Genomic DNA, 26,331 nt, shown 5'->3' on the forward strand with positions numbered 1-26,331 from the left:
CTCTGCTGCAACACAGCTCCACTCCCATCTCTTTTTAGTTACTGATATTACAAAACTGTATCTTTACACATTGTGGGTCCAAAGGTATAAACAAATTTTTATGCATCAATTTCTTAAATAATGTAGAAAACAAAATGTAGAATTAAAAACCAAAGTTAAAATAAGACTAGATTTTAAAACTGATAATAGTTTTAAAAATAAGCATTAGTCTCTTAAATCATATAAAATACATAAAGTGGAGTTACAAACCAAAATGTGAAAGTTACCAGATTTTATAATTGTTCATGTATTTACCTTTACTGAGCCATCTTTATTATTTATTCATATGTCTTCAAATTACTGCCTAGTGTTCTTTCATTTCAACCGAAAGCACTTCTTTTAGCATTTCTTTAGGGCAGGTCTAGTGGTAATATACTTTCTCAGATTTTGTTTTTCAGGAAATGTCTTAATTTCTCCTCTTTTGAAAGACAGTTTTGACAGATACAGGATTCTTGGTTGACAGGTTTGTTTGTGTGTTTTCTTTCAGCATTTTGCATATATCAGCCCTCTACTTTCTGGCCTCTAAAGTTTAGAATGAAAAATATGCTGACAATCTTATTGAGGATCCCTTATATGTGACAAGTTGCTTCTCCCTTGCTGCTTTCAAGATTCTCTCTTTGGCTTTCAACAGTCTGATTATAATGTGCTTTGGTGTGGGTCTCTTTGAGTCCATTTTATTTACAGTTTGTTGAGCTTCTTGAATGTTTACATTCATGTCTTTCAACAAATTTGGAAAGTTTTCAGTCATTTTTTCTTTGAATAATCTAGCTTCCCTTTTCTCTTTCCCTCTTCTCCTTCCAAGACTTTCATTATGTGTATATTTGTCTGCTTGATGATATCCCACAGATTCTTTACACTCTGCTCACTTTTCTTTGATATTTTTTTCTGTTTTCTCCAGAATTGATAATTCCCATTGTCCTGTCTTCAAGTTCACAGATTCCTTCTTCAGTCTGCTCAAATCTGTCTTTGAATCTTACTGGCAAATTTTTTATTTCAGTTATTGTACTTCACAGCTCCAGAATTGCCTTTTGGTTTTGTTTTAGGTTTTTTCTCTCTTTATTAATCTTTCTGGTTTGTTCGTATATTGTTTCCTTGACTTTCTCCACATCACTTTTCAGTTCTTTGAGCATCTTTTTTTTTTTTTTTTTTTGAGACGGAGTCTTGCTTAGTCACCCAGGCTGGAGTGCAGTGGCGCGATCTCGGCTCACTGCAAGCTCCGCCTCCCGGGTTCACGCCGTTCTCCTGCCTCAGCCTCCTGAGTAGCTGGGACTACAGGTGCCTGCCACCACGCCTGGCTAATTTTTTGTATTTTTAGTAGAGACGGGGTTTTACCATGTTAGCCAGGATGGTCTCAATCTCCTGACCTTGTGATCCACTCGCCTCGGCCTCTCAAAGTGCTGGGTCTTTGAGCACCTTTAAGACAGTTGTTTTAAAGTCTTTGTACTGTAGATCTTCCATTGGGTATTTTTTAGGTATGTTCCTATTGGGTTATTTTTCCTTTTGAATGGGCCACACATACTTTCCTATGTTTTTTTTTTTTTTTTTTTTTTTTTGAGACAGAGTCTCGCTCTATCGCCCAGGCTGGAGTGCAGTGGTGCAATCTCGGCTCACTGCAAGCTCCGCCTCCCGGGTTCACGCTATTCTCCTGCCTCAGCCTCTCCGAGTAGCTGGGACTACAGGCGCCCACCACCACGCCCGGCAAATTTTTTTGTGTTTTTAGTAGAGACGGGGTTTCACCGTGGTCTTGATCTCCTGACCTCGTGATCCACCCGCCTCGGCCTCCCAAAGTGCTGGGATTACAAGCGTGAGCCACCGCGCCCGGCCTTTCCTATGTTTTTGTGTCTTGTGATTTTTGTTGTTGAATACTGGACTTTTGAATATAATAATGTAGTGATTTTGGAAATCAGATTCTTCCCCTTCCCCAGGGTTTGCTAATTGTTGCTTTTGTTTTTTAATTGCTATAGGCTGTGTCAGTGCTGGTGATCAGCCCAACATGTAAACTTAAGGTCTTCTCGGTTAGTTTTTAAGACTGTGCCTTTCCCTAAGCATATGTTGTGACTTCCTAAATGCCCCCATATATGTGGTTGTTTTTAGAAGTCTTAGACTTTAAGTGTCTGTCTCCCAAAAGGGGAAGAAGAGAAAAATAAAGTGGGAGGAGGAGGAGAAGAAAAATAAAATAAAAGTGCACTGGTCCTTTAGATCTTATGGAACTTGCTTTAGCCAAAGGGAGAAGGGCTTGCAACGTGAAGAAAGGGGTGCAACAATGGCTTCCTCCTATATGTGTGCACCTCAAAGATTAGACACAGAAATCAGCAATCAGAATATATATCTCCAGTTTTTGTAGGATTCTTTTCGCTCACCCTGGCTCCTACAAACTGCCTGCAAGTTACATATGAAACATGTGCACACCTGCCTGCCATGGGGCTGGAAAATGGGTAGCTGCTGCCATGTTGCAAGCCAAAATTAACCAAAATTTACTATTACCAATCCTTCCCCTGGAAGTTACAATCATTCTAATAGATTCCAGAATTCCAAAATAGGTCAGACAGATTCCGCAACTGCAATTGTTGTTTAGATGCGGAAACTGGTGCTTCCTATTCTGCCATATTCCCATAGCGCTCTATGATCAATCCTTCTTAACTGATGACCCTGCTAAATGGTTTGATCATCCTAATTTCTTAATGATGAATAATCTGAATTTATGTTTTGTAAATGCTATAAAAAGATCAATATTCTTATTGACACAAGTTTAATACTTAGGCAAAGTAACAAAAATTAATACTAGTATAACAACAAAAACAACAAAATACTAGTTATGAAAATAATGGTGCTGAGAATTTTGTACTAAATGAGCTGCTGCTGATATAAAATGTTCCCAGGAGCAGGAACTAAAATATCTATCAGTGAGTTATGGATTACTTGGGATTTACTGGATGTAGCATGCATATTATATTATTTAAAAAAAGAAGTAGAAATGAGCGTGGTGAGGGAGGAAAGGTGGCTGAGTGGAACATCAGAACCCATGATGCATTTGCAACAGACACTTTCTAAGGTGGAAATAATAAGCTAATCAGACTTCAGGATAATAAGAACTTGGCTTAGGATGCCAGAGGAGCTGCTGGGTTCTAGCACCAGGTCTGTCATTAGTTATGTGACCCCGTGAAAATCAATTTCCCTCTGAGAGACATTTGTAAAATGGTGATGGGGGGAGGATAAGAGCTTTATATCAATTTCTAAGGTCTTTTACAAATAAAACATTTTATGATTTTATAAATCTAGATCTCTAGTGTCTAATACAATAGCCACTAAGATGCATGGCTATTTAAATTAAATAAAATGAAAATTTCAGTTCCTCAATTGCACTAGCCATATTTCAAATGCTCAGTAGTCTGATATAGTAGTCAGATGATGACTAATAAGTTGGACAACACTGATAGAGAACATTTTTATCATTATAGAGAGTTTTGTGTTGGATAGCCCTATTCTAGATCTTTTTCTTTAAAAAGACTCTTGATAAGCCTAATGTGAACATTATTTATGTTCTTATATAGTGCTATTGATTTTATTATAAAATTGACTATTGCTACTTAAAATACTACAAAGAATTGGCATTTATTGAGCATGACTATGTGCTAGAATTGTCCAAAGGGGTATTTTGACTTAATCCTCAAAACTCTTGGAGATAGGAACCATTATTAGGCCCATTTTACAAATGAGAAAAACAAGATTCAGAGTGACTTAGTAAGTTCTTCAGAGCCACATTCTAGAAATGCCAGTGCTAGGGCTTAATCCCATTAACTATCATTTCTCAGAGAACGAGACATTTCACTTTGGCCCCAAGCTTGGTCTCTGGTCTTACTGTCTTATGGGCGAGCCTCATAAATTCCTCACAATCTTTCTTGTGGACACTGGACCTTTGTAGATGCTTTGTCAGAGTACTCCTCTACCCCCAGCTTTTCATTTTCTTTGCTTGGCAAGTTCCTATTTATCCTTTAAAAGGTAGCTCAAATATTACTTCTTCATCAAGTAAAATAGTTACCCTGTCTGCTTTGGGTTTCTGCTATACTCCATTCATACCTCCAGCACACAGCCTACTGGGCTGCCTTATAGTCTCAGTACACATGTATGGTCTCCCACCAGACGGTTAGTACATTAAAGATGAAGGCTGTGCCTTAATTATTTTTGTATATCCCTAGTTCAAGGAAAGTGCTGAGTCAAGGTTTGCTAAATAAAAATATCAAAATATCTTCCTAGGATTAAGAGTCATTACTCTTTTCAATCACTCTGGCTTATATAGATGCTTTCCATTATTCTTGGAACATGCAGTTTTAGATGCTATTTATTATCTGTAAGCAGAGAGCTCTACCACCTTCAGGTAGGGAGCAAGGTATAAATAAATAAATAATCATTATTTCTGAGATAAGTAGTTATTCCCAAGCCTCTCTATGAGTAGTCTGCCATTTACAGGCAAGAAAATATTGCCATTCCCTACCAATTCTTGTGAAGTTCTGTCCACATTCCCTACCATGCACCAGGCATGGACAGCACTCTGGGCTACCTGCCTGCAATGAGAGGCCATTTGGAATACTGCAGGCCTATTAAGGTGCAGCTTGGCTGCTGTCTAGCTTCAATCCCTCCCTGAAGCTGCTTAAGGAAGGAATATTAAAATTGTTCAAAAAGGTCTTGGTGCACAGTTAAGAAGACACCTGGCAACCCCACACACTCTCCCAGGGTACAGAACAGCACCACCCCATTCCCTGCCTGCAGCTCTTTACTCTAGACAAATGACAAAAGAAGAAAATGTTATTCTGGTTCTTCTTGTCTTCTAATGTCATATAGACACCTCTATATTGAATCATCTTTTTGCTTCTCCATCTTAGAAAAAGCTGAGGTGGGCCCAAATATTTAAAAAGAACAAAAACCCTTAATCAAGCTAGCAAACAAATTAAACAACAAAATCAGAGCTATTACCAGAACAAAGTGTAGGGAGAGAAATATTATTCATCCAAGACATCCTGTATATTAGGATTGTTCTGGGTAAATTAATCTCTTGTAATCCAGCAGTCCTAAAAGGCATGCTTACTGATCTTATTTTACAGATGGAGACATTAAAGCCCAGATAAGACGTGCTGAATAATAGAAAGAACATGAATTTATTGGCAGAAAGACCCGAGTTCAAATGTGGCTGTCAGTAACGCTGTGGCTTTGGACAAATTATTAAGCCTCATTAAATCTCTGTTTTCTCATCTGGAGATTGAGACCAGTAGTACCAACTTTCCAGGGCTGGTATAGAGTCGAAATTAAAATGTGTGTAAAGTGCCTAACACAATGGCTGGCACCTTATTAGATTTAATAAATGTTAGTTCCCTCTTCCCTTGCCCACTATATGGCAGAGATGTAATTCAAAAGCAGGGAGGTGGGCCTCCAAACCCAAGTTCTTGGCACATCTGTAATGAGAACTTGTCTGAGCTGCTTCTCCACCACTGCGGTGATATAATCAGATTGGCTGAACTTGAATGATTCTTTCCTTTATACTGGCAAACCACTCTCTTATTATTTTATGTATTTAGCCCAGATGTAAATCTTGTACAAGTCAAAATCAAAATATATAAATCATGCATTTCCCAGTGCATTCTAATGTGCCTGCAGTACAGCCTGATCATAAAAATATCTGCCAGCTACTTAAAGTCATAGACCTACTCAGAAAAAAGGTTTAACATTGGCAAAAGACTATAGAGTAATTACTGGGCTTCAGGTTCTAGGGAATTTGCAAAAAGCCAATAAGACATAGGGAACACCAATAGCCTTTCTTGTGCTAAATCTCTCTCACAGTCCCCCTGTTTTGAATCAGGCCATGTCTTCCCCTGGAAAGAAAAGAAATGCAAGTTCACAAAAAATATTCTTGTGAAAAGTTGTAAGCTGCATTTACAACTGGGGAAGATTTCAGTCTCTGTTGTTTTCTTGCTGGTCATAGATATATTTGTCCTTCGCTTGGTATGGAGAAAGATTCTGAACTTTCAGAAAAAAGCTTCCAAATCTAGACTCCAAAGAATATAGTTTATCTTACTGTGGCATTTATTTTGCAGACAGTTCCCTCTCCAACACATGAGTCTATACAAATGGTCTTACCTGGCAACATATTTCCCAGCCCATGCACCCCTCCCCTATCCCTGATGCCCTAAGGACACCGCAGAGACAGCTGTGGGTGCAATAAAAGAGTGCAAACTTGGAGTAATGAGATCAGCACCGTGTTCTAACTCTGCACTTTTGTCTCTGCCTTTGTACATGTCACCTCAATTCTATGAATCTTGACTTTTGTCATCTCTATAATGGGGACATTAGCTGACTACCAGGTGTTCCACCTGAAAGCTCTGTAAAAGAAAGCACATTGTGTTATATAAATTTTTTAAATTGGAATTTAGAGAGCAGAAACTGAAGAACTGTATGTTCAGCAGGTATTTTCCATTTTTTTTTTTTTTTTTTTTTTTTTTTTTGAGACAGAGTCTCGCTTTGTCACCCAGGCTGGAGTGCAGTGGCGCGATCTCGGCTCACTGCAAGCCCCGCCTCCCGGGTTCACGCCATTCTCCTGCCTCAGCCTCTCCTAGTAGCTGGGACTACAGGCGCCCACCACCACGCCCGGCTAATTTTTTTTTTGTATTTTTAGTAGAGACGGGGTTTCACCGTGGTCTCGATCTCCTGACCTCGTGATCCGCTCGCCTCGGCCTCCCAAAGTGCTGGGATTACAAGCGTGAGCCACCGTGCCCGGCCTGAATTTTTAAGTTAAAATTTATACTTGCTACTAGTCTGGTTTCCTTTGAATTAGGTTTTTTTTGGAGGTCTAAACTTTAGAGACCTTTGCATACATAAGTAGCTTCCGAAATACTGAGCTTTGTGCATTAAAATGTAAGTTTTATGATACTCTACATAATGGACTGTAATGGAAAAAGCACCAGACCAGGAAGCCAAAACATCTATAACTGACTCCTATGTTTACTGACATACCTGAGCATTCTGCCCCTCCATTTCTTCATCTGTAACTTGAGAGGACAATGTCTGCCTTCAAGGGTGATCTGAGGGTGAGATGAATTCATGCAAGAGTGATCTACGTGATGGAAGCTATGGCCAAAAAAACTAAAGCCAGTACTAGATATCCTGAGGAGGCTTATGAAATTTCAAAGAAAGGCTACATCACTTAACAGTTAAATTAATCACAGAATCAATGTTAGATATTCTTAACCTTACTGGGGCACAAGGTTCAGGTCTTGGATAAAATCTATGGATCATCCCAGAAAAAAATGCAAAAAAGTACATATACATGATGTTTGATACAATTTCAGGTGTTTTGTGGGCTTTCTGATGCTCATTTGTGTTTCATTTATGTTTAGATAGACCTCAGGTTAAGAATCCATTTCAGATCATAAAGAAGAGCAGACACTAATGATCATCTCATTTCATCCTCTTATTTAACAGATGACAACTGGAGGTAGGGAGCTTATCAGTGACCTTACCATAACTGCTAAATATAGCTTTAATGAGTTTTTTTTTCATTTTTCAAAATCTGCAGTCTACATTATATAGAGTAAGCTTAGTTATCTGGAATATGTTCATTAGCAGAACATTTCATTTATCCTCCCTGTTAAATCAAAATAAGCTTATGAATATCTTATACATTTTCAATAATATAAATGGAATTTATATCTTGAAATGATGTCATATGGCAAGAAAGCACAGACTGAATTAATCTAGTGTTCCTTTTAAAGCCAAATTGCCAAACACTTTTAGAAGGAAACTTTATCCACCATGGCTTAAGCCTAAATTCTTAGGTGAATTATGATCTGTTAATCAGGTTTCCTGAATTTACACAGCTCCCAGCTAATTGCCTAGGTTCTGTCAAATTCCTTATCAAAAAGAAAAATCAAGTGTTGCTGAAGTCTGATGCTAAGAAAAATGCATTATTTTTATAAAATTTTTTTTATAAATTTTTTTTATAAATATTCTTATTTTTATAAAAATAAGATCAAGAAAATGCATAAACAATATAATTTGCACATTTAGGAGCCTTGGTGAAGAGGACCAACATTCTCATTGCTGATGGGATTTGAGACCTATTACTTTTCCACTGTCATTGAAACCAGCAGAAATTGCTCTCCCACAGGTGCAGGATTGATTGGTATTTTCTGAACATGATGCTGCACGATGCTAGAATGGGCCATCAGCATCATAAGTGAAAAGAAAATGAGCAGGTAGAATCACTGAATGTACAGCAAGATTCAATCTACACTTTGCTATCTCTATAATTTCAAAAGAGCAGTGTTTTTTTGTTGGGCATTATGAGTCAAACACAGGTCAAGTTTACATTGTTAGAAACTTTGCAGTAAGTGCTCAGCAAAGAACATAGGCACACTTTCAAATCCTAGCTGTCATTCTTGGTAAAGTTGGAACAGAATAGACATGGCTTAAGAAAGAAGATAAATGTCATCATTTTTACTAGTAAAGACTTAGTGAAGTATCAACTGGCACATGACAATGAACCTTGCTTCTCCAGTTCAAGTTTCCTGTGCCCTCTTAGAAACCCAAAAACTCAACGCTGATTAAGTAAAAGAAAAATTGGGTCTATTCCCTAAATTCCTGTACCTTCACATACCATCTCAGAAGGCTTTTGGTTCTTCCTGAGTAGCTCTTGCTGAAATAGTGAATGCTCTCTTCTCACTAAGAATAATTTACTGTGGATATCGAGACTTGGAGCTTCAGAAGATTTATTCCATATCTACTCTTAGTTTTTGCTTCAGGTGCCATGTAATATCTTAAGTTGTAGTACATGTCACTTTTGGAGAGGAGGTTGTGAGGTGGCCAGGCCAGCCAAGGTAGAGTCTGTAGCCTCCAAATCAGTCAGCTTGACTTGCCAAGAGAGACAGGCCACTTCACCAGGCATGACCCACTTCTCTTCCTCTTCCTGGGGTTGCAGCCCAAGCTCGCTCACCTGCTTCCCTCAGTCAGATGTCTCTGGAGAGGCCAGGATGTTCTCAGATGTCAGTAGTGGTGGGGATCGCTTTTCAAACTTTAATGTTTCTTGTCAGTTCTTTCATTCTGGAAGAATTATCATAAAGTACAATCTTCCATGGAAAAGTTTGGTCATCCAAAGCATGTGCCCCAAACCAGATATATGAGCTGGTTGACCTGTTCACCCCTTATATAACCTCAGATTTCCTGATTAAGTCCTTTAATCTTAATTGTTTTAGAAAAAGATTCAAAGCTTCTAAAGCTCTTTACTCCTAGCCTCCTGGGCACCGATGTTGGGTCCCAGGCTGTCTTGCCACACTGCTTTGGCAAAACAATGACTTTCCCTGGAATTTTAAAAATATAATGAGGCTGTTCTCTTGCTTTGTAACTTTTTATCTCAGCATGAACTCAGTTCTCATCAAGGAGCTTTGTTTGCAGCATCAGAGCTTTAATTTTTTTATTCCTTAAATAATAACTCATATCAATAAAGGCTTTAGACAGCAGATCTCTCATTTTTTCTTAGAATATTTCTCTTACCTGTATAAGCAGAACTATTTAAGTAGTTAAATCTCCTATAAGGGAAATTATATTTTTTTCCAGAGGAAGAAGTTTCAGATATTGATTTTCACTACATATAAGGAAAGCTGTGATTCCAAAAGAACATGAAATAGGTAGCTACAGAGCCAAATAAATGCTCTATTGAATGTTAATTTTCTCTTAAGAAATCATTTCAATGCTATTTGGTCTCCTTCTTTTAAAGACTTCTAATTACTTTAGTAAGGAAGGAAGCCGGTAAGGAAAGAGGAAAATGTATATCTCACTCACAAATATATGTATATACACATTTTACATATGCATACACATAAACACACACTTTTCACATTGGCGAACAGAAAACCACTGTCCTAGAAGGTCACATTTTCTATATATTTCAGTGAAAGATTCTTGTAACTTCTTATGTTCCCATATCCAGTAATACTTACACAGAACTGAGAAGAAGATACTTTTAACGGTGTTGGGAAAACTGGCTAGCCATATGCAGAAAACTGAAACTGGACCCCTTCCTTACACCTTATACCAAAATTAACTCCAGATGGATGAAGGACTTAAACGTAAGACCTAAAACCATAAAAACCCTAGAAGAAAACCTAGGCAATACCATTCAGGACATAGGCATGGGCAAAGACTTCATGGCTAAAACACTAAAAGCAATGGCAACAAAAGCCAAAATTGACAAATGGGATCTAATTAAACTAAAGAGCTTCTGCACAGCAAAAGAAACTATCATCAGAGTGAACAGGCAACTTACAGAAAGGGAGAAAATTTTTGCAATATATCCATCTGACAAAGGACTAATATCCAGAGTCTATAAGGAACTCGGACAAATTTACAAGAAGAAACAACCCCATTAAAAAGTGGGCAAAAGATATGAACAGACACTGCTCAAAAGAAGACATTTATGTAGCCAACGAACATATAAAAAAAGCTCATCGTTACAGGTCATTAGAGAAATGCAAATCAAAACCACAATGAGATACCACCTCATGCCAGTTAGAATGGCGATCATTAAAAAATCAGGAAACGACAGATGCTGGAGAGGATGTGGAAATATAGGAATGCTTTTACACTGTTGGTGGGAGTGTAAATTAGTTCAACTATTGTGGAAGACAGTGTGATGATTCCTCAGGGATCTAGAACTAGAATTACCATTTGACCCAGCAATCTCATTACTGGGTATATACCCAAAGGATTATAAATCATTCTATTATGACATATGCACATGTATGTTTACTGCAACACTATTCACAATAGCAAAGACTTGGAACCAACCCAAATGCCCATCTATGATAGACTGGATAAAGAAAATGTGGCACATATACACCATGGAATACTATGCAGCCTTAAAAATGGATGAGTTCATGCCCTTTTGCAGGGACATGGAGGAAGCTGGAAGCCATCATCCTCAGCAAACTAACACAGGAGCAGAAAACCAAACACTGCATGTTATCACTCATAAGTGGGAGTCGAATAATGAGAACACATGGACACAGGGAGGGGAACATCACACACTGGGGCCTGTCATGGGGTGGGGAGCTAGGGGAGGGATAGCATTAGAAGAAATACCTAATGTAGATGATGGGTTGATGGGTGCAGCAAACCACCATGGCACATGTATATCTATGTAACAAACCTGCATGTTCTGCATATGTACTACAGAACTTAAAAGTATAATTAAAAAAAAATAGAAAGTGGGTCATGTCCTCCCTTGCATGCAAACAAAGGAAAAGTATCACTTCTACATTGCAATGAGCAACGCTAAAAAAGTGCAGGAGGCTATTTTCATCTCCTGCAACTTTTTGCTATCTCTCTATACTCTTCCTGACTTTACTGCAGGCATGGTGATGTAAATGATACAGCGTTGTAAACAATAGAGTATTGAATATGGCAGAGGAGAAGTGAAATGGTGCCTTTGAAATTTGTCTCTAACATTGTATACCTGCTACTATCCTTGTCCTAGTCAGAATGCTCTGGAATCACCCAGAGGCCTCTGACAACCTACAGGCTGGTTGAGTTACCAGAACGGCTGCTATTGCTCAGCACAGCCCATTTTCTGTGAGTCTCCAAGGAGCGACATTAAAAGTCTCATCACTTTAGACTGTTGTTTTCAAAGAGTCAGATGGTTTGGAAATGTGTGACGCCATTTCCTACCACCATCCTTTCCTCCATTTCTTTTCTTTTTCCCGATTTTCTTTGTTCCTGCTTGTCACAATGCCTGCAGGATGCTACTGGTATTTAGTGGTCAGGAACCAGAAATGCCATCTCCATGTAAAAAAAAAAAAATCCCCCTCCAAATGCCTAAAATATAGATTGAGAAACACCTGATTTAAACAGTCTCATGAAGAGCAATAAATACGTAGATAAATAAGGAAACAAATAAAAAAAATTGATGTGATAGTGAATGCTATCTTGAATAAAAGTAATTTATAATCAATTAAGTTCATAACTTATTTTATCTGTGGGGAGGAGTCTTTCATGAACATGATTGAGATGTGGAATTAATATAACTGCTATAAGTTGAACCATGGTCCCCAACAAGATAAGCTGAACCACAACCCCTAGTACGTGTGAATGTGACCTTGTTTGGAAATAAGCTCTTTGCAGATATAATCAAGTAAAGATGAGAATGGGCCTTATGACTGGTGTCCTTGTAAGAAGGAACTTTGGACACAGAGTGACTCAGAGGAAAGGAGGCCATGTGAGACAGAGGTGGAGATTGAAGTGATGCAGCCACAAGCCAAGGAATGCCTGGGGTCACTGGAAGCTAGAAGAAGCAAGGAAGGATCCTCCCCTGGAGCTTCAGAGGAGGTATGGCTTTGCTGAAACCTTGATTTCAGGCTTCCAGTTTCCAGAACTGTCGGGAATACGTTTCTGTTGTTTTAAGCTATCCAAGTTTATGGTAATTAGTTATGGCAGCCTCAGGAAACCCAGACGATAGCTAATCTATATTTATCCAAAGCTTGGCAAGTTGGCATAGTTCAAAGGGGTAGACAGCTCACAGCAGTTTGGGGATAGGACACTTACTGATAACCTCTGCTTCTGGGCAACTGAGAAGACACATTTCCCTTTCTACCCAGGAGGGCACACTTCCTTCTAAATTCCTCTAGTTTTGGTTGATAACACCAGGAAAGATTTCCAGAGTCCCAAGATTAAAGGAAAAAAAGGTATCTTTTTGGTGACATAAAACCAAAAGAGCAAAACAAAACTCCTTTCTTTGTCACTCTTTTTCTGTTGCAGAAGCGGATTATGTTGAAAAATAAAAAATAAAAAGAGTAAGAGGCCAAACACAGGGAAGTGCCTCTATTTGATGCCACCTTCATTTCCATAGGACATGTTTGCCATCTCATGTTTACTGCCTTGTCTAGGCTGTCTTCTATAACACATTTCAAACATGACAACTCATGTTTATTGGCCTTGCCTAGGCTACGTTCTAAGAACACATTTCAAAGGTTAAACAGTGAACTGCAAAATTAAAATAAGAAAACTGACCTATAGGCTGGGCGTGGTGGCTCACGCCTGTAATCCCAGCACTTTGGGAGGCCGAGACAGGTGGATCACGAGATCAGGAGATCGAGACCATCCTGGCTAACACGGTGAAACCCCATCTCTACTAAAAATACAAAAAATTAGCCGGGCGTGGTGGCAGGCACCTGTAGTCCCAGCTATTCGAGAGGCTGAGGCAGGAGAATGGTGTGAACCCGGGAGGCAGAGTTTGCAGTGAGCTGAGATCGTGCCACTGCACTCCAGTCTGGGTGACAGAGCAAGACTCCATCTCAAAAAAAAAAAAAAGAAAGAAAACTGACCTATACAGAGATATAACTCATGCCCATTTCTTACTAAGTACCAAAACCAAATAGATGCATTTTTTTTCAGAGGAAACATGGATTTTCTCCTTCTTATGGAAAGCTCCCCTGTGGCTAGTACTGGATAACTAACTATGGATCTTTTAAAAGACAATCCCTATTGAATTCACTTGTCTAGAGTGAAATTTTATTTCATAAGGATGTTCAGGTAATGATTGCCCAAATATAACAAGCTTGTCTGTAAAGTGATTACAATGCCCTTTTTCTTTTTGAGACAGAGTCTTGCTCTGTCACCCAGGCTGGAGTGCAGTGGCATGATCTTGGGTTGCTGCAACCTCTGCCTCCTGGGTTCAAGCGATCCTCCTGCCTCAGCCTCCCAAGTAGCTGGGATTACAGGCACCTGCCACCATGCCTGGCTAATTTTTTGTATTTTTAGTAGAAACGGGGTTTCACTATGTTGGCGAGGCTGGTCTCGAACTTCCGACCTCGTAATCCTGCCCTCCTCGGCCTCCCAAAATGCTGGGATTACAGGCATGAGCCATGGCACCTGGCCTATAATGCCTTTTCAAATTTCATTTGCTGATGTGTAATCACAGGAAACTGGCCAACTGGATCTCCTGGACCCTGTCATCTCTCCTGTGTTTCCCCTGTGTCTTTTTCGTGTCCAGGGCATTCACCATGACTCTCACTGTGCGATTCCTGATCCAAGTGGTGTTGCAGGTTCCAGCCCACTTTCCTCTTCCCTATAAGATGTATTTGTCTTATAGGCCACTCGCCCGGGGCCTGTGCTTTTCTACATGCCAGTACATGGTAATGGATAATAACCTTCAGCTACTCTAAGTTAATGTGTTACTTCTCTCAGAGATCATAAAGCCTTTAAATCTTAACTCTCAAGGAAAGGAATGCTGGTGAACAAGCTTGAAGAGGCTTTGGAGTTCCTGAAGTCAGGGGACTAATGTTTACATGAGATTTTTAGTTAAGTTCTTTCACTAACTAGCTGTGAGACCTTGGAGTCCACATTTTGAGCCTCAGTTTCTGCAGTTCAATTTGACAGGCATGGAGCACTTGCCATGTATGTGCTCATATCTGGGAGGAAGGGATATGAAGCTGAGACATGATCTCTGTTCTCTAAAAGCTGAAAGACTAGTAGGGCTGACATGTGAAGAACACAGGGAAAAATTTGAGCCTACAAAATGAAGAGACTTTTGGTTGGCAGAGAATGGAGGAGTGTGGAATTCTAGAATGAGGAAATGGCATGAGCAAAGGCAGAGAGGCCTGAAAGCGTCCAGCAGTCTCCTTGGGGAAGACTTTCCAAACAAGAATGACCTCTCTGCTTCTCTGGCCTTTCACACCATGATAAGAGGCACCTCCCTTTTTTTTGTTCCACCTCTAGTTCAGATCCCAAGCCACTTGCTAAACACTGTGGACTTGTTTTGCAAGCAATTAGGAGGTCTAGAGGACTCATTTTAAAACTATGGAAAAACATAATCATCTGCAAAGTAGGAGAGAAGAGTATAATGAATCCCCATGTTCCTTTCAGCCAGTTTCAGCAATTATTAACTCACAGTCATTTTTCCTATAATATTCCCACTCCCATATTATTTTGAAGTAAATCCTAAGCATCATAGCATTTCTTCTATAAATAAAATAGTATGTATCTCTAAAAGATAAGGGTTGTTGAAAACATAAGGGTTATATTATTATCATATTGAAAATATGAACAATACTTTAATGTCATCATATATCTAGTCAGTGTTAAAATTCACAATTGTCTCATAAATGTCATCATTTATTTTTGCAGTTTTGGTTTGATTCAGGATCCAAATAAAGTTCATAATTTTGATTGGCTGCTATGTCTCTTAAGTCTCTTTCTAGTCTATAAATTCCTCCTACCTCTGTCAACCTTTCTCTCAATCTCTTTTTTTTCCTTGCAATTCATTTATTGAAGAAACCTGGTTATTTTTCCCATAGAGTTTTCCATAGTCTGGAGTTTGCTGATGTCATCTCCACAGTGTTATTCAACATCTTCCCCAGTCCTCTGTATTTCCTGTGACTTGACTGTTGGAGGTAGAAGCTTGATCAGATGTAGGTTTCTTTCAATTTGGCAAGACTGCTTCATAGGTGATGGTGCATTCCTCCATTAGGAGATGTAGTACCTGAGTGCATCACACTCCATGGTGTTGGCAGCCACCACAGATGATTAGTACCCAAGCCCACTAACTCAGTAGGTAATGCAATATGGTGACATTCTATTTTTTCCATGCCTTCTTCATTTATTAGCTGGAATAACCCTATAGAGAAAATTATCCCATCATCTAATATTTGGTCACTCAATGGTACACTTCACAAAATAAAGGCAGGCTTAGATAAATAAATCAATTAAAAAACTTGATTTTTTTCTACTCATCTATTATGTTTTCAAAATAATGTGTTGCTTATTAGCATTCTCCAATGAAGGTCGATGAATTTTGGATTATTATTGTTTTGTTTTTGGCATTATTGTGAACTTATGAATTTAAATGTATTTAATGTGTTTCAAACTATTACAATTATAATCATCATCGATGCTCAAATTGCCCCAGCTTTGGCCAGTTGGTGCCTCATTAAGTGGTTTTGAGTCCTTTTGACAGGATCCTAGTATTCTTTGAGAATATGTTTACTATCCAGTCTAACAAGATATTCCAGATTCATCTTATATATTTCCTAACCCAGACCTGGAATTAGCCACTTCTCCAAGGAGCCTTCATTCTTTTTAGCGGAAATAAAATTTACAAACCATAGTCTCAGCACCTATAAGATTATCCTCTTCCTTTGGAAGACAGCAGGCACTTTGGCATGGCCTAAATGAGTCCCAAGGCTGGCAAGAGACTGTGGGAAGAAAAGGGGTGACCATTTAGGAGTTTCTGATAAGAGATGATAAGGCTCTCAACCAAGGCTGTGGGGATGGGGAAGAGAATTAAAGTTGGGAAAAATTCTAGAGACTACATTTATGCAAGAGAATTTAGCAACTGATTTGGTAGTTCAAGGGAATGGGGACAGAGGCGGGTAAAAAATTAGAGACCTGGGTTCAACGTCTAGTCCAGTTCTGTTACTTATCTACTGCGTGATTTGTGGCTCATTACTTGACTTCTGAATCTCAGTGACTTGAATGGCAAAATGGGAATAGTACTGCCTACTTTCTAGGGTGTGAGAGGATTAGATGAAGTGGCAGATGAAATGAACGTAGCACAATGTGTGATACCTAGTAAAACTAAAAATTTAAAAATGTGACACTCCCAAATATCTAGGTTTATCTATAATGTGAGAGGTTGGCCTAAATCACCCCTAAAACTTCCAGTCAGTTCTGCTCCAGCCCTTTCCCCAGTCACATCTGTGTTGCTTTCTGATAATGTCATAGAGTATTAATAACATATCCTCCAGCATTTACCTACACCACATTTTATTGATTGTTTTGTTGAAAAGATTATATAAGAAATTTAATGTTGCCAAAAGAAAAATAAATTGTATATCCTTCTGAAGGCTGTTTTTCTTTTTTGATATCTGTATTGGTCACTTTCATTTTAGAAGAGTTTAGAATAATGCTTTAAGAAATTGCTCCCATATGTGACAAAGAGAGGAGATCTAAAAAACTAACAAAGTATATTAAATACTGATCAGTTAGGACAGAGTGCCTTAAAATACTATGCAAGATGGTTATCCTGATCAATGATTTATGTAGCATCTGGTTTTAGAAAATGGAGTATTTCTTTAAGTCAATTCCTTCCCAGAACCTTCTCTAACCATTACATCAGTGATGCCCGGTAAACGTTGTTGAGGTTATTTGCTTCTCTAAAATCTTATTTTTGAGGGCTCCAGCAAAATGAATTTCGAATCAAGATTTTTAAGATCAAAATAGCCATCTAGCAGTCACGATAGCCACATTAACTGTTGCTAAAAAGTGATTAATAATATTCATAATATCTCAACTTTTAAAATTGTAAAGGGAATACAAGCTGTTTATTAAAAGTTCAGGCAATGAAAGAGAGAGAGAAAGTAAAAGTGACCCAGTGTTCACTCATCAGATACCATTGTATCCTTCTAAACCCTTTTTCCACAGGCGCACACAACGTACATTTAATTTTGTAGCTTGCCTTTCCAATATACTGTGAAATATAAAGTTACAATATATTATGTCAATATATTGTATTCATTTTTGCATGTCAGTACATCATGGACCATTTCATTATTTTAAGCAGTTGCCTAATATTGCCCAGTATGAATGTTGAATTTATGTTGGTTTATCTGACCAGCTCATTATTGTTAGACATTTACATTGTTTCTAACTTATTTTTATTAAAAACAGTCCTTAACCCAAACAAGCAAACAAACAGCACTTTGAATCAGGTATGGGTAGGTGACAGACACATTCTTATCTATTTCTGTGTAATGTGGCTTTAAAAAACCGTCATAAAACAAGAGACAGCTGTTTCTTATGACATTAATTTTTTTTTAACTGAAATCTTGGCTGTACATTTCTGAATCTCAAAAACCATACTTTCCTCTTTTCTGTTACCACTCCAATCTGAAACTCTATTCTCAGTGATGGAACCATTTTCACTTGCTGAGCAGCTATGCTTGTCTTTGAGATTGGAGGCATTGAAAGCCTGCCTGCTCTTGCTGATGTGCAATTCTTTTCCTTCCGGTGAGAAACTAGGCCCTGCTTTTCATTTCACTCGGAGAACATGGTGACTCCCATGGGAGAAGAGGTGGGGCCGTGGTCACCTGTCCTCCAGCACGACAAGCACAAGACCAGACACAGCTCTCTGCTGGGCCTCCAGCACAGGTCAGAGCTACTGTCTGGGGCCACACCTCTGTTTACAGTCAAGGCTGCTGACGTCAAGATGGCTGAGAACCTGCCCTTCTCAAGAATGGACAAATGGAACAAGCAAGGCACATAGTTTAAATAAACACAAAGTGGCATCCTCTTCTTTGGTTTGTTTATAGGTTGCTCTTCAAGTTGATATAATCTTAAATTTTACCACGATTGCTAAGGCTGCAAGGCAAGCATGTTATTTTTTAAGCTCATATTCTTTTTGCCAGCCAAAAAATAATTAAACATTCTTATTTTGAGTAAACCAGTGTGTACCATGAGTATTTGTTTCATGATGTAGCTGGGGGATATGCCAACCTTGGGGACTTTAACACCAGCCACATCAAGAGGTGTCAGCCCTGCTGGGTAGATGACAAGTGCTTCCTTCCCCGACCTCAGCTAAGGTGCAGATTTTATTTGAGGCAAGACTTCTGCATCCCTTCTATCCACTGCTTAGTATAAAACACAATTCATATTTCAGAATAACCAAAGAAGGTAGCACAGGGTCTCTAAGGTCAAGAAAATTCCCATTCTGTTCTTGAGCTTATTAGTGACTAACTTATAACTTTACCACTCATCATCTTAATTTACTTAAATTCATCAGACTTAACTGGGTAACTTTCAATTGTGCTTCCCTTAGACTCAAGTCACTTTTCATCACCAGGTTACTTTTAGTTATTTGGAATTCTCAAAAATGCTCGGATGGTGAAGGTATCTTTATCTTCCCTAGCTGAGCTCAAAAGTGACATTTTCTTAATTATCCAGGGAGTTTATAAAGTTTCAGCTATTTTTAAATGATGTCTATGGCACTAAATAAAGCTTACATTTTAAGAAGAAAAATTTTGTATGTGTATAGCTCAAAAATAGCTGATTTTCCAAGTTTAGCTTCTGTAATCCTCAATGAAGACTAAAGGCCTGACTCATTTTTTTTTTTTACAGCTTTTTGGAAGCACTAGACATAAGCACCTGATAGTAAGCAAGTTTGCCAATGTCTCATTTTTGGGTCATTTAAGGCAAAATCTGAATTAAGTCTTCATTTTGCCAGCCCTCAGAAACGTATTTTAATCATCCAATTCAACAAATAGATTTTTAGTACCCACATGTGCCCACAAAGAATTCTAACACAGTGGGATACCGCAGCAAACAAGAGGGACAAAATCTCTGTCCTCCTAGAGCTATGTTTTAGTGAGGGGTAAGGAGGGATGGAGGAAGATATACTTTAAAGAAAAAGCAGAGGCAAGAGTCAGATAAGAGGCACTGGGAATATAGTGTTGGCAAGTGGAACAGACTACAATTTTAAGAGGTCAGTCAGGGTAAGTCTCATTAAGAAGGTGACATTTGACAAAAGTTTTAAGGAAGTGAGGGAATTAGTCATATGGATATCTGGAGACTCCAAAGTACATTCCAGACAGAGGATTTAGCTACTATGTGCTTCTGGTAGTCCTGTGGATGGTGCAGAGTGAGCAAAGAAGAGTGTAGAAGATCAGATTCAAGAAGCAACGAGGCCCTAGCTCATGGAGGTCTTGATGGTCACTCTAAGATTTTGGCTTTTACTCTAAGAACAATGAGGAGCCATTACAGGGCTCTGAACAGAGCAGTGACTGATACAGTTCCAATGAATTCGCTGTTGCTATGCTATGTAGAAAACAGACCTAAGAGGGGAGGGGTGAAAGCAAATAGATCTGAGAGGAGGCCAAGGCAGTGCTCTTAGAGAAAGACAGTAGTGGCTTGAACCAGAGTGGGAGAAACTGAGGTGGCAAAACGTGGTTGGATTCTGTACATATTTTAAAACTAGAGCAGACGGACTTTCTTGAAGGTTGGGATGAGGAGTGTTGAGAGAAAAACAGGACTCAAGGATGACTCATGATTTGCAGTCTGAGCAACTAGAAAGGTGGCATTTCCATTCATTGATATGGAGAAGGCTTTAGATAAACCCCGTAGGGGAAGAAAGTCTAGGAGCTCAGTTTTGGATATGTTGAGTTTGAGGTAACTATTAGATATTCAACTACTGATTTCCCTTTGACTAAGTCAAAATTTGTCATCCTCAAAGAATGTAAATTCCCCGAGGGTAGAGTTTTGTCATTGTTCATTAATGTATATCCAGAGCCTTGGACAGTGTTTAGCACATGTAGATTCTCAATTAAAAATTAACTAAATGAAAATTTATAAAGCACATACTATGTTTCATGCTCTGTTCTACATGCTGGGGATACAACAGTGGAAAAAAATACCACCAACATTTCTTTTCTCATGAACCTTGAACAATCTCGTAGTGGGAGACAGAGAAAGCAAATGAAGTAAAATAAAATAAATCCTTTGCCTGTTGGTGTACATACTTGGTAGAGACTGGTTGAATGTTTACTCCCACGGCACTCTATGTATATTGTCATAACCCTACAAGGAAGGAAACTGAGAGCACAGAGTTGGCATTCCTTGCTGGTCTATCTTACTCTAAAGCCTCTGTTAGCACACCATATTGCTTCTCATGTAAAATAACACAAATCCCTTCATCATCTGACAAATATCAGGGCTATGGTTCTCTTCGTATGAGCATCTAAAGGAGAGTCTTCTCATAATCAGATTGTTTTTGAAAAGCAGTTCTAGGAAGGCTGCCTGGAAGTAAGCAACCCCAGACCACTTTGCCCTTCTTAACTGAGTCAAACCATGTAGCTGCTTTCATCTTTACATCACAGGGAAGTTTCCTATTCTTCACCCCCTTTCATGATTACCTTAATTACCCACCATAAAGTCTAACACATCATTTCATCTAAAAGGCTCACTTTGTAACTTTTCACAAAACTAAGGAGGCATACTAAAACAAATATTATATTCATATAAATTTGAAGAGGTATCCCTTATTCCTCTAAAAATGAAATCAAATGAATTTTTCATATCTAGCAGTAGCATCTAGTGTTGGTTTGAGACTTAGTACTCCAAAATAATTTTAATCCTCCTCCTCCCCTGATTCAGCCATTTGATGTTTTCTTGGTCTCATGAAACTTTATGCCCCCAGCTTCTCCTCTGTAATTTTTGCAGAAATTCTGAAACAGCCACTGCCTCTGCCTACTGCGCATTTCTTACCACGTTTCTGCACGTAATTTGATATCACACTTCCTGCCACCAGCAACATTTCCTAGCATGTAAATGATGAATATTTTTTCTTCTGCTCTTACCTATCTGAATAGGTCTCCAAAAAGGAGAATATCTGGGCTCTCCTCCTGAATGTCATTTCCATCAACATTGTAATTTTTAAGATAAAACACCCAGGGTTCCCCACTAGTTGAATGTGGTAAGAAGTATATGTCTTGATGTTGCCTTTCAGTCAGCAAAGTTCATTAACAGCAAGAATTCCCATGATCAGTAGAGTGTGTGATCTACCAATAACTTGCCTCTTTTCAAGGCCAAGAAAGACATCTTCAATCCACCAGATTGTCTTTAGGACCCTCTGATGAACAAGTGGCAGTGAGGTCATCTCATGTTGTAATTCTGAGATATACTGAAATCCTCTCCTAATAAGACACATTACATTAACTCAATAGAATGACTGGGATCTTAAACATCCCTGTAAATACATATAGACAGTGCATTGTAGCTAACATATTAAATAAACAGACACCCTTTAATCTTTAAAATAATTGTTACTGTTCTTCCTGAAGAATCCAATTACAGTACAAAGCAAGAGTCCTATAGTATGGAGTGTTTTAACAATCAAATAATGGTCAACACCAGTTAGTTAAGGTATCTATCTGCTGTCTATCTATGGGATCGTGCTATGGTTTCAATATTTGCATTCTGAAAAAAATTCATATGTTGAAATCCTAATCTCCAAGGTAAAGATGGTATTAGGATGTGGGGTCTTTAGGAAGTGATTGGATCATGAGGATAGTGTCTTATAAAAGAGGCCCCAGAGGGCTGCCTTACCCCTTCCACCACATGAGGAAGACACAGCTACTGAACCAGAAAGACAGCCCCCTCCAGACGCAGAACCTGCAGATGCCCTGATCTTGGACTTCCCAGTCTCTAGAACTGTAAGAAATAAATATTGTTTATAAACCGCCCTGTTTATGGTGTTCTGTTATAGCGGCCTGGACGAACTAAGACAGATCACAAAAGCTTTTCCTACAAAAGTAAAACCATGTCATAAAGGATAGAGGACCAATAACTATCCATTATGGATACAATAGTGGGTGAATAAACTCTGTAAGTAATGAAGTTATGCTTGTGTACTACCCCTGGTAAAAATATCACAACGTAAAAGGTAACGTGTATTTTGTTAACTTCGTATCAGGAAATATAAGGTGTTCTAACCTCTAGGAAGTCTGAATGGTAGCTCCAAGTTTATAACCATGGCCAAAACAAAACAAAACAAAAAACTAATAAACAAAACTCTCTCTCATCTAATTCCTTTCATGTTCAACACCTGCACTAAAGTTCCCAGGTCCTTATTTCCTTGTTCATTGAAAAGAAAATCAAATGTTGGAATTTGGAATGTAAGTGGAAGATGTTATCATCAAAGGTGTATTCCACCACTCACCTTATTTTGTACTGAATAGACATGTTTTCTAAATATCACACCTGGTAATTTATCTTAATATTTTTTCCACTTAACAGTAAGGTATTCACAGATTTTTTGCCTTAGGTATAAAAGGTACAAATATCCATCACAGTTCAATTGATCAAAGGAGTTTTTTAAACATCTGTCTTAAAATTCTATCTAATATGTTGCTTCAGGCTCTATATAGCCACAGCTTCCAAGTGATACCAATAGACTTATCCAGCAGGGATTATGTAAACCTTATATAATTAATATTTGTGAGATTTCTTAAGATCTTGGCACAAAAGACAGCACTGAAATTCAAAGCTTTCAGTCTTAATCATAACTTTCTTCAAAAAAAAAAAAGAGTCTGGAAGGCTTTGAGTCCCAGCCCCTATAGCAAGATCATTGATACCATTAAAAATATACTTTTTTATATAAAGGAAGAGTCAAAGGGGGTTAAAGTCATTTAGGGAGGCTATAGAAATCTCATCAATGTTCAGAAATACACAGTTAATGGATATATAATCAGAATCAAAATATCTCATTGGTGTGAATGCTCCCTCTAAATCCTAATCCATATAGTTGCTAACCCAGAGAGCTGCTCTTAAATCTCCATGTTTTCCCATGAACAGATTATTTCTAATGAAATGGTGCAGGGTAACTAAAGCCCCATGAAGCAGGCTTCAAAATAAAGCTAATCCTGTATCAAAGTCACTGCATAAATGACCTGCAGATGAAAGGCTAAAAGTATGGTTGGCAGTTAAAAAACAAGACAACCACTTGAATTTGAATTTAAGGTAAACAACAAAGAAAGATTTGGTCTAAGTATGTCCCAAATATTGCACGGAACGTACTTAGAATTCACTGTTTATTTCACATTCAAATTTGACTGGACAACCTTTGTTTTTATTTGCTAAATTCGGCAATACTAGCCAAAGGAAAATTGAGACTATTTTCAATTGACACTATACCATCCTGCACCAATGAAAAGCACAGATGAGACAAGTTCTATAACTGTCTATTTCATTTTAAACATTTCTATTACTTATACAATGGCAAAGTTCCCAACACCTATAAGCCATGTTAAAACAGGTGAAAGAAACTGGCTATGCTGGTGTAAAGGGTTATGAGGAACATTTGAAGATTCACACATCAGAAAATACAATGTTACATCAACCCTGTCATTTAAATAATTTAAGCTGTAACTAAAAAAAGAACTGTCATGAACTACATACACAAATCAGTCTTACTGAATAGTTGCCCGGCTTGCACATTAACTAGATGACAACCTATTAGCTCTGTATTTCTAAGTAAAAAGCAAACATTGGATAAAGCAGACATTCACTATCTGCCCACCTCTTCTCAGAATTACCACTGTCTTATACATAAAACATCAATTTTTCCAAGCAACTGCTTCATTTGATATCTTATGAACAAGACAAATAAGTTTGATTTCTAAACTAATGTGCCTAATTTTAGTGATAGATACTTTCAAAGGGAAGCAAACTGTTGTAACTGTTGTTGCAGGAGTCCTTCATTTAGATTTAAGACAGTCAAATTCATTTTGAAAACACTTAAAAAATGTTGCTGTCCGTTGCTTCCGGTGGGGTGCTATAATCCCCTTAGGGTAAATTATGGCTTAAGAAAGTCTGCTTAAACAGTATAATATTTGACCAATATTTTTCTCATGAAAACACAAGCACAATCAGACTGGGGTCAAATGCTGAAGTTAAATTAAACGGCAATTATTGATGATTGCTATTGTTTTGGAGCATTCAGACAAAATGACCTGTCTTTTCCTAAGTTATTAATCTGAATTATCTCAAGTTTGTAGCTCTGGGGTCCTGACCTTTAAGGTTTAGCAGAGTTGAGTTTTTGAAACACACCGGTTTGCAAAAGTTTCTATGGAAGAAATAAAGTCCTTGGTGAGACTTTACATCTATTTGTTACTGAGCATTTTTTGGACTCTTGTGCTAAATCTGAGTTGGCACATTATTAACCTTTTCAAATTAGGCATTTGGTAGGATCAGCTGAATATTTTCTTAATTTGCACATTGGTTTGCTGGAACAGCTGGCATTGCACTGGAATATTAGTTGAGATCTTTGATTTACATAGTCCAAGTACAAACATATAAACTCTGCTTTTGGAGAGGATGACCTAATTAGTGCAGCATATAGTACTTCATTAATAATAATAATAGCAACAACAACAGCTAACACTTACTGAGCATTTGCTATGTCTCCAGCACTGTATACCTATAGGTATATTCAGTTATTGAACACTTTCAATAACTCCAATTTTTTATTCTCCAAATTTTGTAGATAAAGAAAAATGCAGAGTGGTTAACGTACTTGTCCTCAATCACACAATTAGTAAGTAGTAAAACTTAGATTTCTACCTAGGCAATCTAGCTGCAGAATCTACGCACTTACCAACTTGAAACACTGCCTCTGTAAATGCATCAGATAACAACAAAGAGTGTTCATCCACCTTCTCAGGTCAGTTTTCATGTGAAGGAAATGTCACATCTTTGACTGTGACCACAGATTTCAGGGGAACAGGAGTTTCTCAGGCTAAGGAATGCAAGTGACTCTTCACAACTACCCCCAACAAATCATAATCAGCCTTCCTGTTCCTTTAAATGTGTGCATAATTTTGTGTATTTTAATATATGTGTGATAAGGCTACTAAGCTGACATATATCAAGTACAGAGTCATAAATGGGCAGGGTGAAGTAAGTCTTCCTTCAAGGATAAGGACATTCTAGATGTTAGTTACCTGGAGAAGAGGTATCTACCAGATCCAGAACACAAATAGGATCCCTAGCTGGGTGGCAGATTGGGAATCTAGCTCTCTGGTGATCTACTTCTTAATCACCAAGGGACCGATACGTCTGCGCAGGGTACCTGGGTAATAGGTGGAAGGTCCTGAGAGGAGACGGGCAAACAGAGCAGACCCAGGGCGGTAGAAATAGGACCATGAGGTTTGTGCCTCTTTTACCTAGTGTCTTTCCTTTTTGTCCTTGAGTATTCAGAAAATGCCTTTGAAAGTTCTAATATATCTCATACTTCACTGAGGGAGTTTTTAAATAAATAGAGCCATAAAAAGCTCGAATGTGGCCAGGCGCGGTGGCTCACGCCTTTAATCCTAGCACTTTGGGAGGCCGAGGAGGGTGGATCACGAGGTCAGGAGATCGAGACCATCCTGGCTAGCACGGTGAAACCCTTTCTCTACTAAAAATACAAAAAAAATTAGCCTGGCGTGGTAGCGGGCGCCTGTAGTCCCAGCTACTCCGGAGGCTGAGGCAGGAGAATGGCGTGAACCCGGGAGGCGGAGCTTGCAGTGAGCCAAGATCGCGCCACTCCACTCCAGCCTGGGCAACAGAGAGAGACTCCGTCTCAAAACAAACAAACAAACAAACAAAAACAAAAACACTTGAATGTAACAACCATGGTGGCAAGAACAAAGGAAGAGAATCCAGAGGGGAACAGGAGAAGGATAAATGTGGAAGCTACCAGGGGCCTGCCATTCTCGTTCCCTTCTT

General features: G+C 38.5%; 1 protein-coding gene across 4 annotated transcripts in view; it reads right to left on the reverse strand.

Moving 5' to 3' along the window:
• The window catches only part of PARM1 (prostate androgen-regulated mucin-like protein 1), a 176,497-nt gene that overhangs the window by 96,538 nt on the left and 53,628 nt on the right, over positions 1-26,331 (reverse strand). The window contains exon 2 of one of the 4 annotated variants that reach the window (XM_055297338.2): positions 7,042-7,109. The exons of the other annotated variants lie outside the window; for them this stretch is intronic. The gene's annotated coding sequence lies outside the window, so the exon portion shown is untranslated. The remainder of the gene's footprint in view (positions 1-7,041; positions 7,110-26,331) is intronic. 4 annotated transcript variants of the gene reach the window in all.

The sequence above is a fragment of the Symphalangus syndactylus genome, chromosome 10, assembly GCF_028878055.3.
Source record: "Symphalangus syndactylus isolate Jambi chromosome 10, NHGRI_mSymSyn1-v2.1_pri, whole genome shotgun sequence".
Lineage (NCBI taxonomy): Eukaryota > Metazoa > Chordata > Mammalia > Primates > Hylobatidae > Symphalangus > Symphalangus syndactylus.